The sequence below is a fragment of the Lineus longissimus genome, chromosome 12, assembly GCF_910592395.1.
Source record: "Lineus longissimus chromosome 12, tnLinLong1.2, whole genome shotgun sequence".
NCBI classification, from domain to species: Eukaryota; Metazoa; Nemertea; class Pilidiophora; order Heteronemertea; family Lineidae; genus Lineus; species Lineus longissimus.
This window is the reverse complement of record NC_088319.1, coordinates 13,083,887-13,103,804: the sequence shown is the minus strand read 5'-3', so window position 1 is coordinate 13,103,804 and position 19,918 is coordinate 13,083,887. Positions and strand designations below refer to the sequence as shown.

The 19,918-nt window shown below is 38.9% G+C and overlaps 1 protein-coding gene across 7 annotated transcripts in view; it reads left to right on the top strand.

Moving 5' to 3' along the window:
- The window catches only part of LOC135497023 (zinc finger transcription factor lin-29-like), a 172,620-nt gene that overhangs the window by 75,109 nt on the left and 77,593 nt on the right, over positions 1–19,918 (top strand). For 2 of the 7 annotated variants that reach the window (XM_064786670.1, XM_064786671.1), the window contains exon 1: positions 14,982–15,026. The exons of 4 other annotated variants lie outside the window; for them this stretch is intronic. The gene's annotated coding sequence lies outside the window, so the exon portion shown is untranslated. Of the gene's footprint in view, positions 1–707; positions 785–14,981; positions 15,027–19,918 lie in introns of those variants that run through there. One more of the 7 variants, XM_064786672.1, reaches the window with a different exon arrangement.

Genomic DNA, 19,918 nt, shown 5'->3' with positions numbered 1-19,918 from the left:
GTTTTCAGCCCTCTGCCAACATTTGAAGCAGAGGTTGTATTTGTTTACTTATGATAATCGCTCGTTGGCGAGTCACTCTTGAGACTCACAACGCAATTTCCGAATCTGAAGTTGTCAAGATTTCATGTTGATTTATCAGTCGATTCTTCTGTCTGCAGTTTAATTGTTTGTGAATAGTCCACTTATGTGCTGTGCACTATGAGGTCCCAGAGTGAATGATTGATCCTGCTGGTGTAAATGTTGATATCGGACTACCCAACACCCATGTTGCCGAATGGTATAGCCCAGTCACCTCACATTGTCCTGATGATAAATGATTTAGTACACTAACACAGTAACACACATTTGACAGCATGCTGCGGCATCCTGCATAAAACCGCCTGATTAATATCATTGAAAATACTACTCAACAACCATACTGCCGATCAAACTACCCACTGACTACTTCCCTATATACAACACGTGACCCTGTCGTAATGTACCCATACATACTTAAGTCGCACATGCAACATTAGGTTAAACCTCAAAGTAAAAAAACCATGTAAAAAATCGTATGTGCATGTATATGCATTGGTGCATGACCTTCACCTTGAGTATGTTAATAGCACTGGTCTGGGGCTTTCAGTAGGTCTAGACACCGTCTAGACACACTAGCTTCACAACCTGATTGGGAAACCGTCCCAATAGAGATTTTTTCCTCCGGCTGGTAGACCCAGAGCCAAGGCCGCTGTATTTTTCATCGCTGTGAAAAAATGTAAATATACCAATTTTTTGCCTTAAGCAGGTCAGTATATGCATTTTAATAGTGATATTTGGGTCAGTTTAACCTCGGGTTTTCTTCGTGATCTTTGAATGGGAGATCTTCTGATTTTCAGGCCCAACGATCGAAAATAATCTTTAGGTGAACTATGCTGTGTATACGACTGGTAAAAAATGACTGGCGCTCTAAAAAACGGTTGAGCATACAATGTATGGTACTACACAGGAGTAGTGTAGGTGCATGTATGCAGTTTTGTATGTTGCTACTTAGCTCGTGGCATTGTTGGCGGGTCGATATATACCCTTTTTGGCTTGATTCTGAAGGGTATCAGTATCATAATGTATATCAAGGACGTACTGATAAATGAGTGTAAAGGGCCTCCAAGGGGTCATATTGAATATTTTTTCCCCAATGACGTGGATACTAATTGTGTTATCCCATGTACTAATTGGGTCGATGGAGACCCTGGTGTGATCTGGAAGGGTGTCAATCTGAGGTATTGTGAATCAAGGGCCGTACAGATAATTTGGTGTAAAAGGGTCTTGCAGATGCGCCATGTTGATTATTTTTTTCCAGTGACATGGTGCTTTTAGAGCATTAATTACTTCAATACCCCAGTCTGTTCTTTTGTTTGAAAATTGATAAATTTTTAAAATGCTGCATGTGTCACTTTTTAATGAGAACATTCTCAAAACAATTACTGATTATAGTTTAAAAATAGCCCTCCAGTAACAAAAACTCGAGGTTAACAAGAACATTTTTTACTATCTTTGCTATATTTGTGCACTAATATATTCCAATGGAGATAAATTTGTAAACTTGACAGGATGAGATCTTACGAGAAGATGTGATCAATAATTTTCTATTGATTTATAGTGTTAGATGGCATAGTAGCGGGATTGCTATGATATTTGAGATTTATCTTGATAATGTCCCGTCTTTATTGAATGAACAGAGTCATGAATGAATTGAGTGTTTTTTTCAAGGTTGCAATGAATGAAGTTTTTATTTATTGGCTTTTGAGACCATTACTTTTACTTTCCGTATGGTGGGTGTAGACTGGATAGTGTTTCATGTTTTTATTTTATCATTTGTTTATTTAAGAGTATTTTCATTTTGTCTGAGTCTGTATTAGGCCTGAATACAGATTAAAATCTGGTAGTTTTTACATGGTTCAATGTGTTTTTAAAGGTGCACATTTTGGCATCCCTAGTTGAAGAATTGGTCTACCCAAAAGAATAGAAAAAAGGTGTATGATGTGGGAATTTTTTGATGAAATAATTATTCATTGGCTTTTGAGAATGATACTTTTGTGTGTTTTGTGTATAATAAAATGTTTCCAATGAATATGGATAGTGTTTTTATATACATGTAGGGCATGTTTGTTTTTTTCCTTCTTTTTTTTCTTCTGATGAATCATTTACTTTTCTTAGGACTTAAAGAAAGTTTGTTTGTTATTCTAAATAATTATTCGGCTTCTGTGATATTTCAATACATGAAACATATTCTACTCTAAAACTCAGGGAACCTTTGTGCGTGGTTTTTTTTGCAAACCGTCTATTAAAACTGTTAGACCTACTAAAATATTTTGTTACGCCTGCTGTATCCAATTTTTGTATTTATCTGAGTACTGTCTACAGCTGTGCATAAAATTGCCATTTATAGAATCATAATATTGTTCAGAATGCTGGGATCAATAAACTGATAAAAATATGAAGAAAGTATCAATAAATGCATTCTGTCTAGTCAGAAGTTATTACAGTTAATAAAGCAGAGAATCAGGTCCAGGGGTTTGAGCTAGATGGGGTGTTTTGCTGTTTCTATTGAGAGTCAGGGCCTACAACTTAATAAAAATTCATGGCAAATTTACAAACTCGGGTTCTACTTCATTGTTCAGCCATGAGTCCTCTGGGCACTTGGATCGTTTTAAAAATATCCTTACACAAAGAGAATACAACTGCAGTGATAAGCACAAGCATGAAAGGAAAGAAGTGCTTAGCTTAAGTCATTAAAGGGGTACACCGTTCGTTGTTAGTGGTGGTACAGGAAAATAGAAAAGGAGTTGTAAAACACATAACCATAATGCATTTATTATGCATACGAATTTGCAGAAACTGTGTGTTTATAATATTTGTATGTCTGTCTGCACAGTGGCGTTGCTGAAATTTGCATCAAAGCGTATTTCCTACGATAAATACTATGCCCTTCCCTCGCTTCAGTAGGTATCAAAGCATCATCAAGTCATACGCAGGTTACTCAATGGAACCCTATTGCAGACCCTATTGTCCCTATGTTCAGCAGGCCTATAATCTAGCTAACTGATCTGCACCAGACTTATGGATAGGAAATGAGACGGTTCATTTTCACAACCCGAGAAAATGTAAAAAGTAGGCGGAATCGTTGGTGTGCGAAATCCCCTTTAAGTATAGTTCACAATTTGATATTTCCAAATTCAATTACAAATTTCAGATAGTAAACAAATGGTGTAGGCCATTAAAAGGACATTGTATGTGCGATGACTATAGTCCATAACCCCTGTGATGTGCTGGCTAACCAGTTGATGCTGAGCAATGAATTTATGTCATCCTTTCGTGTCACCTCGCTGACCCAGCGCTTTGATTGTCGGCAGAATTATGTAAAGTTGTGCAATGGTCATGGTATGCGTCGCATCAGTTGACCAATCAATAACTGGCCAGCAGGCTGCATACATCGGCTGCTGTGATCTTTTCTATCTCGTTCTGGTGTGATCGATATCTCTTATTGATGTACTGGTCGAGGGGCAAGTAGATAGAGCGGGAATCATTGGAGGGGGTGGGGCCGGAACACTCTCTAAAAAAAGACGAGGTTTTTGTATGCCGACTGCTTTTATCTACGTAAAACTGCTGCAGATGAACTTCTGTAATGATTTTAACAATAACAACCATCTAAAACTTAATTTTTCTCCTCATCAACATTTTGTTATGATAATATAAGTTGATTTTTATTCAAATCTTGCATCAAAACAGCCTTTGAGCGCATTGTTTCTAGATTCTATTTCATATCATGTCACTATGCGTATGCAGGCAGATGTGCATGTGTACATTTTGAACATGTAGTAAAGGTGTTAAGAGGTGCCTCAGGTCTGTCTGAATATCAGTCATGTGCCAGGTGGACCTTGAGCCTAAATGATTTCGAATCGATTCTTGAAGAGAATCGACTCGAACTCCAGTGCAAATCTCCCATTGGTGACGTCACTGGCGCCAAAAAACTATTTCTCTTGACCTCGATTCAAAAGGGCCATTCAAATGATAAAATCAGCTACAACTCTTTTTATCAACTTTTTGAACTATATAAAACGATACATGGAGAAAAGACATTACAAATATCGAAATATCATAATGGTGACGTCGAATGGCATAAGAGTGACTATGTCTGTCCCCTGCCAGACATTACAAATATCGAAATATCATAATGGTGACGTCGAATGGCATAAGAGTGACTATGTCTGTCCCCTGCCAGACATTACAAATATCGAAATATCATAATGGTGACGTCGAATGGCATAAGAGTGACTATGTCTGTCCCCTGCCCCTAGCCGTCCCCAGTAGCCCCTCTAATGTTAAGAGTGATGAGTTGCCAGAAATATGAGTCAGTCGCCGGTCTAAAGCAGTGATAACAGCCTGTCATCTGCTGTCCTCTTCATGCCATGTTGGTTACTGTTGTGCTATTATGTTCAGTGCTCGAGAAATATCAGCGATTGAATGATGAGGAAAAAACATGAAGGTCAGGGCTACTTGGACACAGGTGTACGTTGTTATTAACCAATATATCAGCTGCGAGTGAGCGGATTTCTGCACCTGTAGACCCTAAACATATCGCAATCCTTTAGGGGTGAAAGAAGGGACATGCACTGCATTTTTCATCAGATTTCCTGGTGGGGTCCAAAATTTCACGTTCAATGTCTTAAGATTTTCATGAAATATGGGGTGTGCATCTGGTGTGTCACCTCTTGGATGCGAAAAGTTCAAAACTATCTAGCTGCTAATGGGATGACCTGAAGATTGAAATGGCAAGAGTACGTTTCATACTAGATTCAGGACATGTTCTGTTTATAAGTTTCAGGTGGCAACCAAATAAAACCTGGAGGAAAAAAAACCACCCAGGTTCATTTATTTTTTCTATCTCTTAGTCTTTCCTGCCTTGGTGATTCTGGATGTTGTTGGGCTTCAAATTTACCTCCAGTCTGGTTTTGTTTGTTTTCTTTTTGTTTGTCTTGATTAGTAATTGTAGTTGCTGGAGGCCGGAACTGAATGTCACAAAAAATTAGATGCATATTAACCCTAGGGTGCTGTCAGGAGTCTGAGAGAAAGGGTGGATGAAATTGACAAAGTGGAGTGCTCTGGTGGATTTGAGAGTAAATTACCTAAGTTCATGGTCAATTCTAATGTTTTTTTCCGAAAAGGGGAAACTTGCCCCTCTGGGCGCAATGTATATTGTACAGTGACTATATACAACATGGAAGCTAATACTGGTAGAGTAATATGCTTGAATGTGATGTTTACAATGGAGAGTCAGTGAGTTAGGCTGTTTCTATGTCTTGCTTATACTATTGTTTTCTAGGCCACAACATAGAGTTGGAAGACGTGATGCTGTGATCATGTGTGATAAGAACAAAGTCGCTTCACTTCTGTTCTTTGACCAGTGCTTTCCAGACTGCTGCAGCCAATGGGTTTGTTTGTTTTTCATGTATGCTGCTCCCACACCAACCTGCACCAAGTGACCTGGCAAATTTTATTGCCCAGTATAAATCGGCCGAAGGGCCTATCTATTGATACTGAGGCTTCACATGAGTCAGCTCATAAACCATGATATGGCCACCTAATTGATTTATGATGAAAACATCAAGAACAAAAATTTCCAACCACTGCGTGATTTGTTACTTTGATTTGTGAATTGTGCTACAACATGATAGCAAGCATGGTTTTTGGACTGACATAAGCCGCACTTACACCACCTGAAAATGGACCACCAATCTTGGTTCGGGAACCAATGCCGCACCATCGAAAATCCACCAAGCGCTTACACCAGCGCTGCAGCTAGTTATAAAATCCGGCTACAGATGGCGCGCAAACAATAAGCAGAACGCGGAAAGCCTTGGCAGAAAGCGCCATTTCGAAAGCGCCGCCTGGAGCCGAACCATCTAACTAGCTAATTGCCGATCCATTTGCGCTTACACCACGACAAAGCCGAGCTTTTAACAAGCCGGGCGAATTTGGACCATCAAGCTTGGTGGGACAAATTCGCTCGGCAATTTGTATCGGCAATGGATTGCCGAACCAATTTGTCGCGGCAATGTGGTGGTGTAAGTGCAATTGGTCCACCAATATTTCGTGGTGTAAGCGCAGCTTGAGAAGACACAAAGCCACACAGATAATAAACAATAACCCCCCCCCTCCACCCATCACCAATGTGACCACACCGATAGTATTTCAAAATAATCGGTGTGTGTGGGGGGAGGGGGCTATTGCCATAGGCTGACATCGTAATTCAAAGTCCAATTTCAAAAGAGGTGGGGAGTGGGAGGTTGCTTGCACATGGAGATTATAACTTGCAAAAGAGGGTGATTTTAGCCGTGAATGAAGACTGTTTGAACTGTTGGCGCCAATAGGAAACAGAGCAGGCTATGTGGCGTTCTTCATAGAGCTTTTATAGGACTTTGTACACATTCACTGGACTTCATTTTCCGTTCAAGAAATCTTTTGCTTGCGTTTGCAACTAGGAGCATGCATTCTTGAAATCCCCAGACGAGCTGAAGCATGCATATTTGAATTCTCCAGGCGCTGAGCTGCCTGTGGCCTGAAGGAAGCTCAGGTATCCCCTGCTCCTCTGCCTGACTGCAGGTGCCATGGATCCACAGCCTACCTAGAGCTAGCCTGGTGAGGTGACTAGTCAGCACACTCATCTCAGATCCAGTCAAAACAAAGCAGAAGCCAGGTATAGGCTGTTTAAATCGTCAGAGATTGTGGTTCTTGTTGCATTGATTCACATCTAGGGGGCAGGGTAGTGCATACAATAACCGTTATTTAAGTATTTTTGGTTCCCAATGTATTTCTTCATTAAGAGGGTGCATGAAGACATACTCTTTCATTGACAAGACACAGCTTGAAAGCACCAAGACCCTTCAATATTCTGACACCATTCTGACTTCTCAGGAGTAGACCTGTGAGTCTGTGACTAGGCACAGCCTGAAGGTGTGACTAGGCAGTGAACCAGCAGTCTCAAGACTTGGAAAGCTGTAGCTTTGTCCAAGCACAATCTGAAAGTTACAGGACCTGACATTTACCTTGTCCTATCATTGAGAGGTATGAGAGTCTGCCCATCCACATATGCACAGCATGAGCTTAGCTACAAACTGCACATGTACCATTTACTTCGAGATTACCATGACATGTCGTCCCTCCCCTTCTGTTGTTAACTGCAATGCAACCCATCTTATCACTTTGTCATAAGGCCCACACTGGCAATGTCTGGTATCAGGGCTCTCTCCAGTATACTGTTTCTACCTGCTTGAGGTTTACATAACAGCCTCCCTTTATTTTGATTTAAACCAATCTTAATCCCTTCTCCAGCAGCAATGTGTGCTAACCATTGTTCTTACAGAGTGCAGCTTTGCAAAAGGGCCATATCACATTGGACAATCTTACAAAACCATCCTCCTTTTGACAGGCAGAAAACAGCCCTTCTCTTCTATTGGTTAATAACCCCTTCTCCCAGAGGCATGCTAAAGAGAATCCCCACCCCTGCTGCCCAATTTCAAGTCCCAATAATCCTGCCTTGTTCAATTGGTTGAAAATATCAAGTTTTCTCCGAGGGCAAAAGGAAGACAATTGTTGACACCACCCCTTAAAGGGTCAGATTACTCCCCTTTTTCCTCCATTGGTTGATAAAGAGTTCTAGATCTCATGGGTATATGACATTAGCCATCTCACAGACGCGTCGTGGGCGATTATCAACTAACATTAAAAGGTTTATTAGATGAAAGGCCGGATGGTCCGTTCCACCGCCCCTACCCTCGGGTCACTTCCTATCCTTTGGATAGGGTATCTGAATCATTTAATCTAAATCAGTGGTGTCACTCAGGGAGAGTGACAGGGGAGGGCCGAGGTAGCACTAGATCGTCTTTGTGAGGGTTGGGTGGCACATCTGATGAGTGAAATCGGAAGTAGCTAAGGTCACTCTTCTCTCACTGGGATTCAAGGAATAAGGGCATTGCACACTTCTCAAAAGAGTTTCCGCAGACACTCAGTAATGCCCGAAATCTTACCGAGTGAAACGAAACTTATTTCTTTGAATTCTGGGTTTTACCAATAAATTAAGGTTTTAAGCTGTGACCTGGTCACCATTTTTCTGTGATATGCCCGATGTAAAGGATAGCATTGCTGCCACTTGTGTAGGCTTGGTATGCCAGCTGAGGTTGAGGCCAAGAATGCCATTTTCAAGGTTAAAAATATGTGTTGCGATCATCACCTCTGTCAAGATATTGGTTAAATTTTCTCAAAAATATCCAGTGTCTTGATTAAGAAAAGAACATCAGCTTCTTCCCCATCGGTCATCCAGTTTTCATCGGATTGGCACGTATTTTCTCCACGGTCAGACACAATGCCTGTTGTTCGGCCCCTGCCTCCGGCACTGACCTTGGGGATGACATGGAGGACCCTCAATAGATTGAAAGGCTGATAAAAGAAATGAGCTTGACCATGAAAGTGACAGCTCGGACCAGCGGGAGAGTGATAGGCTCCCCAAGTGACGAACCATTGTCAGTCTGACCTGGCACTTTTCGATTTGGTCATGAGCTAATCTATTTGGATGGATCAACGTCGTTGATATGGCGTGTTGGTATCGAATCTTAACCCTTGCAGTAGTTCTGTTTTAAAGTCAGCCGAATTCATGTTTTCATGGTGAGGTGAAAACCAGAGTTCAGTTCTGTGTTTGACCTGGTTGGTACAATGGTTGAAAAATTGTATTTGTCATGTCTAACTTTTTAGTAAAACAGCTAAGTGATCCACCGATACCTCCAAAATAGAAGTTCCTTTGGCATTCCTTCTTAGCTCATGATTAATGCGGCTACGTGAAAAAAATCGGGGCTAATAGCTAATGTAGCGCCACTAGTTTTTGGAGGTACAGTGATACAGTGTGGATAATGGTACATTAGACTATCATCTTATTTTTGCACTGATGGCTGTGTCTTCATACCTTTTAATGAATGACACGGAGTTGGTGATTGTTTTAGTTTTTGCAATCTTAGTGACTTTGTAATGTTTCAAAAGATTTTTGAACCTCGTCAAGTAGATGAAATAGAATCAAATAGAAGAAAATAGATGTGTGTAAGTATGCATGTCATATAGTACTTTGATTTTAAGACTGTCTTTCCTTATTATTGAAGGGGAGAGGGGTACTTGGACTGATGTTTTGTAATAAAAATGGCCAAACCCTTATTCCCTTGCTGTTTTTAAGGCTATAGTTAGAGCATAGCAATATGTATACCGCTATGGGGAATATGGCTGTATCAATGATAAAAAAACTGTCTGGATTATTGTCAAAGTATACATGACATCATGTTGTGCCTTAGGAGGCCCCTCCTAATTCCAAACTAAACCCAATAATTACCCTATCTTGGGGGATTTCAGAAGGGGATGGATTGTGAGGATCGGCAGGCAAATAGGGCAAAGGTTCATATAGCAATGACTGAAAAGGGCAGACTGTTGCGATGGGGGAACATTCTCAATGTTAAAAGTAGTTACCATTGCAATTGTAGTTGGATAAGAAAGATTTTACAGAATTAAATATGTACTTCATTTTAAAGTTTTTTTAAACAATTTTTTGCAATCAAGTTAAAAAAACGTTTCTGTGGCTGCCTTATTAAACATGGTATCTCATAAGTTTCTCACAAACATACAATCAATTTAGAAACCTCATCTCAGGATATGGACTCGGAGGTGCCGAACCAAGGATAATCAGCTTTCAGTTTGTTCATTGATGACCCCTTCCGCGTAATACCTGCTTAAGATGGCGGACAACATCACCATTGTTGCCGCGGCGCTGTTTGCATTAGTAGATTGCATAATACGACCTGCGCCAGGATGACCTGCGAAATATGGCGAGGAATATATCATGGCAAGGTTCCTGTCTATTGTCCGAGGTTGATACAGAATGAAATCGAGCTCTCTCAGACAATGCCAAACTTCCATTGGATTGTTCATCAACAATGGTTCTCCATCCTATAATATCACTGCTGTGCAATATATTCCAGGGTTCTTTCACTGGCATATAATCTAGTGTCCGTACTGTTAACAAATTAAACAAGTCCTATTGGTTTATTTCTGAACGTGAGGTAGCCTTCCAAACTTTTTGCCTAGCACCATGTTTTTTTCGAGGATGTACCACTTCTTTGTGGATTTTTTTTATAGGTTCAGGAAATATCAAGCCTGTAGTATGTATTGAGGATGTGTGTCTGATGGTATATGGAGTTTGGAAATGAGGATTAGGTAGAAAAAATATGTCATTCAAAATATTAAACCAAAAGAATGCACAGCCTTCATGTAGTGTCCAAGTTTTGTGTATGGAAGAGGGATCTTTTTGTACTTTTTTCTCATAGCGAAATATGCCTCTTTTGGGATAAACAAGATCCCTAATTTGTTAGATGATTTTGCTACGAAAAAGCTCAGAAGGAACACGGGGCATTAGTAGAATATTTTTTCAATATCTAATTTGCAAATTGGCCTACAGATACACATACTTGTCATCTGCTATTCTTCCTTGGAAATTCTTCGAGATACAAATAGCAAAAAACTGAAGCTGACAGTCAGTACTTTTGTTGGTTTTAACCTTCAACTATTGGTTGAACCCACATGTATTGTATCGGCAAATTTGTAATGGAAAGTTTGAGCCCAATTCAATATTTCTTGATATCCAACGAAAATTGCTTTGAAATAACCCAACCGAGTGCCGAATAGCTAATTTGTTCGGAGAATGTTCCATAAGTCCTGAATTAAAAGACAGCATTTGACATTTGCTAATCTGTCAAGTCTCGAGACTGAAATCGGCCCTCCTCAAAACTTGCACTGAATAAGTTCGAAGGTGCAACACAGTAATCGCCTGCCTCCTCAAAAGCAATTGACCTTCCTTACTTTTCTTTGAAATCCTTCCATCTCGCAAAATTTCCACAAAGTGTTCTTATTAGTGCATCTGTTTCATGATTCAGCAACATCAAATTTCACCCCATGCAAGACTTGACAAAACGAAAAGACCCTGTTAAATAGAACAGCATGGAATAACTGAATACAGTGTCGCATTATTTGCAGAAATCATATCAGGTCAGGGTTTGTTTCCAGTTATGCCCTGTTCACCAGTTTTCGAGTAAAGTGATATCACAATGGTGATCGTTGAAAATTGCTAAAAACACTTTTGGTAATATGTTTTCTTAGTTTTTCTGTAGAATGTTTTTGATGATGGAAGTGCGGAGGTAATAGTGATCATCAACATAAAAATGCCTGAATATTGGTCAGCTATGATCAGTTGGATTGGACACCCTAGCTCCTGCTTAGCTAGTCCCCATTTAAAGGTTTTGCTACAAAAGAAACCATTCTTTAAACCTATCAAAGGACCCTTAAATGATTATTTTCCTTTGGGAGTGGAAATGATCCACACAATTGTGCAAGTGTGTTTAAATGTAAACCCTATAGACCTTCCCCTTTACCATTTCTCATGACCTGGGGCCTGGTGTAAAGTTACTTGGTCTGGAAGAAAATACATCATCTTGAGTATAAAACACCCTCAACGATGCAATTCATACCTCTACACTTGTAACTGTATACTTTACTGGGTTTTGTTAGTCTTTGAGGACCTTTGCAGCACAAAGGGGATGGCTCTTGTTGTACTAGCTAAGCCTTGGTCCCCCTAGTAACCCTTGCTACACCAAACGGCGATCCTACATGTCCTTGGGGAATAACGCAAGAGAAAACTTTTTTTTCAGGAATGTTTTGATTCGCCAAAACATTACACTTTTTGCTACTTGCAGAAAACCAAGTTATGAAAAACTTCACTTGCTTAAGATTAACTTATTAATAGTGCTTTCTATTAGCTTGCTGTCTGTGTACAAAGTCAAACAACTTGATTTAATTGAGATGTGCTAATTTAAGTCGTGAGGTTTCTTTTCGGTCTAACCTATAGAAACCTTATCTGATATACATGTATTTAATAAGCCAGTGACACATGATTTTATACTAGCCATGTACTTTATCGTGAATATGATATTTTGTCTATATACTATTTGGTCTTCTAAGCCAGCTAAAAATGAATATTCACAAACCTTTAGGACTGCAAACATTTTACAGTTTGCTGTAAATCATACTCAAAGGTAATAATACATTGGGTGGAGTTGTTGACAAATATATCAATCAAGACCATTTCTGCCTTCCATTTTTTACGTGGGCGACAGTGAACAAGGTTTGCTGTCTCTAGGGTTTTGTTTTACTTAGAAGAAATATACTAAATTGTCGCAAGATGGTGTCCCTATGGGAATTTGCTGAGATGAGATAAATATCACAACATTTAGGAGAACTGGTTGAGTAATTGCACTAAAGACTTCAGGCCTTGTAACAAAAGCTATAAAATTTGTAGTAACTCTTGCCAAATGAATGATTATAAATGTGATGCCTTAACATTTGCAGCAAATTTTTCCTAATTACTCCAAGTGTGATGTATGGTAGTGGACAGATCTGGAATGCATCTGTAAATGTACTATCACCAAACATGTATTTTGCTTATGATGATTCGCAAAGATAAAATTATGGGCTTTAATAGAGGCCATACATTTTGCTGCTATTTTGGACATCAAATTTAAATCATTCACACTGACACTTGTTGTCAGAGGCATAACAATGGAAGAGGTGGTGTGTGGCGATGTCCAAGGGTCAAGGATATAGATTGGTGTCTAAAATGGCCATCGAAATGATGTAACTAGATAGCCTTTGAAGGCCGGTCAGCCTCTGCTTTTGCCAATCAAAGATGGTCAGTTGGTTAACAGGAGACCTTGTAATTAAGGATGAATTGTATATATGATGTCTTAATTGTCTATATCAGCAAAGATATTGATATTAGTCAAGAGATATGTACAGAAAGGACAGACAAAATAAAAAAAGCTTTTTCCTGCATCAAAACAGAACAGCAACGAAAATAACTCGCCCCATGATATTCCCTTCATTCTGTACTTCTGGATTGAAAATAGGGAATAATTTTGTTTCTTATCATATGGTATCAATTTGTACCGATAAGATCACATGTCATAATCAAACCTGGTCACCCGACATGCCCTTCGTCGCATCTAATTCCATTTTTCACCAGGATGTTATCTCCGACTTAAAAGGCTTTTGTAATTGTGTATTTTTTATCCATTCTTATATCTCTTAAAAGTAAATTATCTATGGTCTTTTAGTCGGTCCTGACTAGTCTTACAATCCTGAAGGTGCATTTGTCTCCAAACGTTTGATCTCTGCCCAATCGCCGATACCTGGTCAGAAGATTTTTTGTGATATTTACAGATCTTTCTTGGATCCAATCAGATGTCTTTGTGGGTATTTTCTAATTGGTCAGTTTCTGATTGATGTGGTTTGTTAGTTTGTTATAGTTGTTTCATTTGGTCATTATCTTTGAAGCTTGGTCTCCGATTCTGAGGGAAAATGGTTTAAGCGGGTTCACTGCAGTCGTGGTTAGTCTTTTGAACTTTATGCTTTACTCCCAAAGATTCATATGCATTTTTAAAATAATCTACATTTTTGTGCCACAATTGATATGTTCAATAAGTAAAATAGGACTTTTTCGAATCTTTTTTCAACGTTTTAGACGAAAGGAGGTCTGTATGTCAGGACGACTGAGCAAAATGAATTACATTTGTTCCTGGTCTGCATTAATTAGATCTATCATGAGGTAAATATACTACTGCTCCGCCAATGAGAAAAAGATATTTTGATAGGGAGACACTGGGTCACTTGGATCTCAGTCGCCATGTGCATATTGATCTATACATCTAAATGATGACACAGTTCTGATCATCTTGAGGCAAACCAAAACAATATAACAACTTGAAAATTTCTATAAATGATTCCAAAAACATTTTGATTTTCTCCTATTTCATAGTAAAATTTTCCGTTTGTTTGATATTTAGGTGCATATGTTTCAACTTGAGGTTATTTCTTTACCAGGCAAGTTAGAGGCGAGCATTGTTAGGTGCTGGAGGTCATCAACATGCATCCAGCTGTGGTTCAAATGTGAAAATAGCAGTGGGATTTTTCCAGGGACTCTTGGGCAGGGAGTGGAGAACCATGCAGAGGAACTAAAAAAAGTACCACCAAATTTCCAGATCTCTTTATTTTTGCATTTTGGGAAAATTTCTGAAAAACAAATTGAGAAGGAAATGTTGAACTTAATTGATGATTGTATTAATATGATTGTAGCTGATTATTTCAAAAATTATTCGGCACTCCCGGGGCCCGTAAAAGATGCATACCCATTTGGTGGCAATCCGTGTGTCAGTTTAGGAAAAAAACGCAGACAAAAAAATCAACAATTCTCGAATTCAGTAAGGATGTGGATCATCTGTGATTTTTTTCAAAGTTATCAAAGGTGAGGCCTTGCATCACTTACGAAGTTTTATGTCTGGTATTCCTCCCATAAAATTAGGAACATCATACATGTACATAAATTTTTTACAACTTTCGCTGTGTTTTCTTGCCATCAGAAAACACGCTACATACAGAATCACTATTAGTGAGGCTTACGGGAGATTAGGCGTGCCAATTTTTCTAGGAGGGATGACAGGTTGGAAAATTGAAGAAAAAATAATGAAGAATATGAAGAATTTGTTCCTGTTTGCAGGAAATTTATAAAATATTACATCCTGAGAAGCATGTGAAATATATCAGATGCTGAAAGCCGTGATTTTGAATGATTATGGTCATCGTTAGCACAGCCAACCCCCAGGTGACAAAATGGATCGCTCCGGTAGCTTGCTAGTCCACTGGTTTCGCTAGCACATGTGCACATGACTCTACTTAATTACCTTAGCGATGAGAATCTATATGATACCTTATACAAATTTGGCCCTTGTTCCCTTGGCGTGTTTTTGCATGACTAGCAGAATACAAGGTGGGTCGCAGGGATTCTGCGCCGAACCCTTATTCATGTACAAGGAGTAACAATATTCATTCAACACGGAGACTACTTGTAATAGGTAATGTAATTTTTTCACCCTCTTTACATCAATACTTAATTGTTGAAAAAAAATTTCAGATCAATATTTACCTTAGAATCTTCGCGTGCTGCGAATTTTTTTCAGCGGCTGCCGTGAGCGAGTCTTTTGTTGGCGCTCTTTTTATCACGCCATATTAAGTGACGGCACAAAGGGATCTTGACAATCGCAGCCAAACCCTGAGTTCTTTTTAAAGTTTTTTTTGCATGTGTAACGCTTTGTAGTTTCGCCGGCAGCATCTTCTCAAGGCCATTGAGTGCATTCTTGACATCAAGTCTGATAGCATTAACATTCAAACCTAATTTTACCATGCTCTCTTAAAAATGTTCAAAAAAAATATTTTGATTTTTTTTACTGACGATCTTTTAGCATTTGAAAAAGTATTTGTTTGTAAGAGTTCCTTTTAACTAAGCTGAATTAGCAATTGTATTTCTTATTTTTGTTGCATATTTTTATGCATTGGATGTCGAGAATTTTTGCAGTAATTTTCATGTTTCAGGTTAAATTGACTAGCCTGCAGTGATTCTTTCATAAAAATGGAGTTAAGCGCTTGTTAATTTCAGTTCTCATTATTGATTTGATGCGCATGAAGTTTTGGCGGTTTGCTATATTAGTTAGTTGCAGTGACCAATGCAGTTCATATTTGCGCAAGGCATGCTTTTTTCATAAAATTTAACAGACCTTACAATAGTGAGCACAGAGTATTCACAGCAAAGCCAGCCCATCTTCTATAAAGGATAATTATTGATTTGGATTGCACTTCAAATATTTGTTTCAAATTCAATAATTTTTTTCATGGAATATTACACGATGATCGGTGTTCAGGTTTGTTATTACATTAAACTCATAAACATTGCATGTGTTTTTGTTTGGTGAATCTGTGGGGACATTGGCAGATATTCCGAGCTCAATTGGTAGGATTCCCTTAACTTAAGGCAGAAAATGCACACAAATTCCAAGTATCCTAAAGTTGAAATAACATTGAGGTGCAAAATTATCTTATTTCTGTTGGGATCTTCTTCTGAAATTTCATCAAATTGAAGAAATCAAATTATATATTTAATACCCATGGCGAATATTTGTAATATATGCGCAACCTTCGTATATTGCAATCAGAAAAATGATTTTTTAGATTTACACGTAAACCTCAGACTCTAAAAAAGTCCTAACAATGCTGTCCTTCGTTGCGGCACTGAAATAACCTCAACCATCTTTAGAAACATCTGAATATAAAAAATAACTGAAATGAATATTTTTAAATGAATACACATAAACCTCAGACTCCAAAAAAACACACTGAACTGGCCTTGGATGTTTTAGAAAGATGATATGTGTACCGTGAAGTCATCGGTGGCCATCTTTCCCTGACAGTTCATCTCGGATGCCACCTTTGAAATCGTGATCCGCACGTATTGGCATCAGTTCGTTGCATCCTCGGCGTCCTTTTGGGGGTAACATGTAAAGTCAGCTTCGCCGCGGTGAGATACCGGTCTTTAGAGGGTCATGTGACCATTTGATCTTTTCATCGGAGTATTGCGGTGTCAGTTTCATGTTGATAAGTTGTAATTCCTTGAACATTTTGGTTAGATAACCATATGACAATGCATATAAATTACAAATTTTTCAGGTGCAACCAAAGTTGGCCAGGATTCACCAAAAAATTATAAATGTCGAAATTACTATTAGCAAGTATACATCAATCTATATTTGCTATTAGTGGTAATATCGCTATTAATTGCAATATCACAATAAGTTACGTAATCACTAGATTACTGGCAGTATTAATGGCAATATCTCTTAAAATGGCAATATCACTGTTAGTGACAAGATCACTTCAAAACTGTGGCAATATCACTATTAGTGGCTATATCACTATAAATGCCTTACTAGGAATATCAATGATGGTGATGTTCTCAATACATTGATAATACATTTCTCATCACATCATATCACTGATCTCTTGTCACAGAAATTAACACTGAAACACAGACAATAAAATGCCTGCCAGTTGTTTATAATACCCAGCTCGAAAATCAAGCCATTTTTTCTGTTCACAGTAATTAACTCTCAGAGTTATCCTCGGTGATTCCGTGATATCAGCCAAAGGGTTGACAATGAATCGTGTATGATTGTTCGCATTAGGGCGGCCATTTTTGGCCCACAGCAACTCTAGTAGTTTGCTAAGATAATAGGTATTACTATAACTATATTTAGTGTCATGTTACTTTGAAACAAGATACAACATATATTATGTGGTCGTAGTATTGCTCGAGGGTACACAGACAGAAGTTTCCGTCATCGAGTATATGACAGAGATTAATCATAGTCGATTCAACCATGGGCCATCAATGATTCTATGATGGACAATATCAGGACAGTAGACATCCCAGAACTGACATCACTGTGCTGTTAGTTAGTGTTATATCAGTCTGTCTGATCTGTAAATCAAACACCCATGTACTGAATATTGGTTGGACACCAAATTCGCAAACCCCATAAAACGTTTTTTTCAATAACAAAATCTATTGAGCTCTCCAACACAAAAAAATACTTTGTTAGTGTTGTCAGGCTCTTTGGGGTTAAAACTTTGATATCTGTCTTTTGCACAATGTGATCCTTGATAGATCTTCCAGAGACAGTTTTCAAAGATTGCAGTTGGACATGTTGAACAGATTTTTCGGTTATTTACTAAAGTGAAGAGTAAAAGTGTCGGAAGTTCACTTTCTGAAACTTGACCACTGTCTCTTTCCAAAGGCCCACTTTCCTCTGAATGCCCTAAATTGCCAACCAGCTGCCTACAAGTAGTCCTGAAGTGATGTTTGATCATTCGTGCGTTGTTTAATTTTTTTCACTTGAATAAGTCATTCAGGACTATCCGCATTACTATAAATGTAGGGAAAAAAATCCTACTGGATTTAAACACCACAGCTGTCAATTGCAGCAGTAATCGGTAACAGTTTATGTGTGGCGTCTTATTTATCTATTCAAGTCTTGGGGGAAAAAAACTGCTTCAGAAAAAAACCTGTGTTTTCTCGTACTTTTCTGAGATTGACAGTGGATGGCGATGGTTAGCGATGTGAGTTAACGGGTTTGATGGGAACGCGTATGTCCTCGTGCTGATGACAACCGGATAGTAGTGTGCGGTTATGTGGTCTGAGCGCCGCCCGGATGCAAGTGACAACGTTTCAGATATGTCTCAATGATCAAACGTTGCGTCAGAGAGCTGCTTCTGAATAGAAGAGCAAAAAAAATAAACATGGTTGCCCTTATGACTTCGGCAAACTTTTTATGCTTTTTACCAGTTCATCTGAAGGAGCAAAATACTGAACTATCAGATTTAGGGGGTGGCTGCCCTCTTTGTTCCCCCCCCCCCCCCCCACCACCATTACCAATTTCTCTACCAAATAAATTATCGCAGTGAAGGAAAGTTCAATGAAATTATGAGATACAGCATAATTTGTGAAAATTTGGTATAATTATTGAACCCTTTGTCTCAAAAAAGGACTAACCTCACAATGACTCAAAAATCAGTTTTTGCTATTTTGCTATTAGATGGACCCTTTTTCTTTTCCAAAGTTTAGTTTGCACTTTGTCTAACAACATGATAAGGTCGATACTGATATTTCCCAACTGATCCCAAACGTGTTAAAATCCATTTCCGTTATTCGAAAACTGTTGGTTAACCAGGAAACCATCTGGTGAACCACAACCTTGTCCTAGGGCTAGATATTCTGATCCCTTACTAAAAAAAGGTGTGAAAAAAATCACAATTCCTGCCCTGCAGAGTTCTGACTGGATATCACAGAGCATTGGCTGAATTCGATTCTGAACTGTGTAAATAAACCCAGTGTAGATTCTTTGAACAAATATAAGATTTTTTTGACAAGGACGCAAAGCAGATGGTCGCAGAATACTGTTTGAAATGACACAGATATAATGTAGCTGAACAGTAAACAAGCTTGTCAATGATCTGCGTTGAAATACACTCTTAAACTGTTATGAATCAAAATATTGATCTGTGCAACCATTCTGTAACATTTTGCTACAAATCTCTTCAGTCAAATGGCTTTTGAGGTTACCTTCGAATCCGTTGTAGGGTCTCTTGGTGTCTTTAGGTCTCGGTCGCCTCCTGGTGAGCTCAGACACATCATTGGATCATCTCTCGGTGGAAATGCATATGTCCTTCGTTTCTTGACTCAAGTCCCTGTTGTAATCCTTTGCTTCAGTATCCAATTGCGATTGCTAAAGGTGATGTAGAGACTCGTTTCGGTTTGTAACTTCCCTTCGTTGTCTTTTCTTCCTCACACGCTTGACCCGTTGTCCTGATTCCTTCTACAATCAAGACTGTTATAATCCATCAGATTTTCCTAAGTTTTCAAATATTCGAATATTTTCCACATAAAGGCGAACCCTAAATTTTGAAAGTTCGTTTGATAGATTTTGCAGTAAATTTTCAAATTTGAAGGCCTCAGTTGTGTATTTCAGCACTTTTTACAATCATCACAAGATACTGCGAGAATTTGTTTTGGTAGTTTTTCAAAATCATCCTGGCATGGTCACATTCAGAAATGTATGAAATTGTAGCAGGTTATGGTTCAGAAAATTGTTTCTCAACCTCTGCAGTTGCCCCCAGAATAACCTATCCAATCAAAATCTCTGCACTTTATAAGGTGGGTCCCAGGGAGGTTTTGATTGCCCAGCCGCCCTGGCCAGCCCACCGGACTCCCAAGGCCAAAATCGGACCAAAGGGGGCAGCAACCACATCAAAAGAGGAGTTCAAGGCTAGATTTTATACAGCGCACGCTTTTTGACGACCGTTCAAATCTGTCGGGACCGTCTTCAAGAATAGGGCACAACTTGGTAGAATGGGGGTG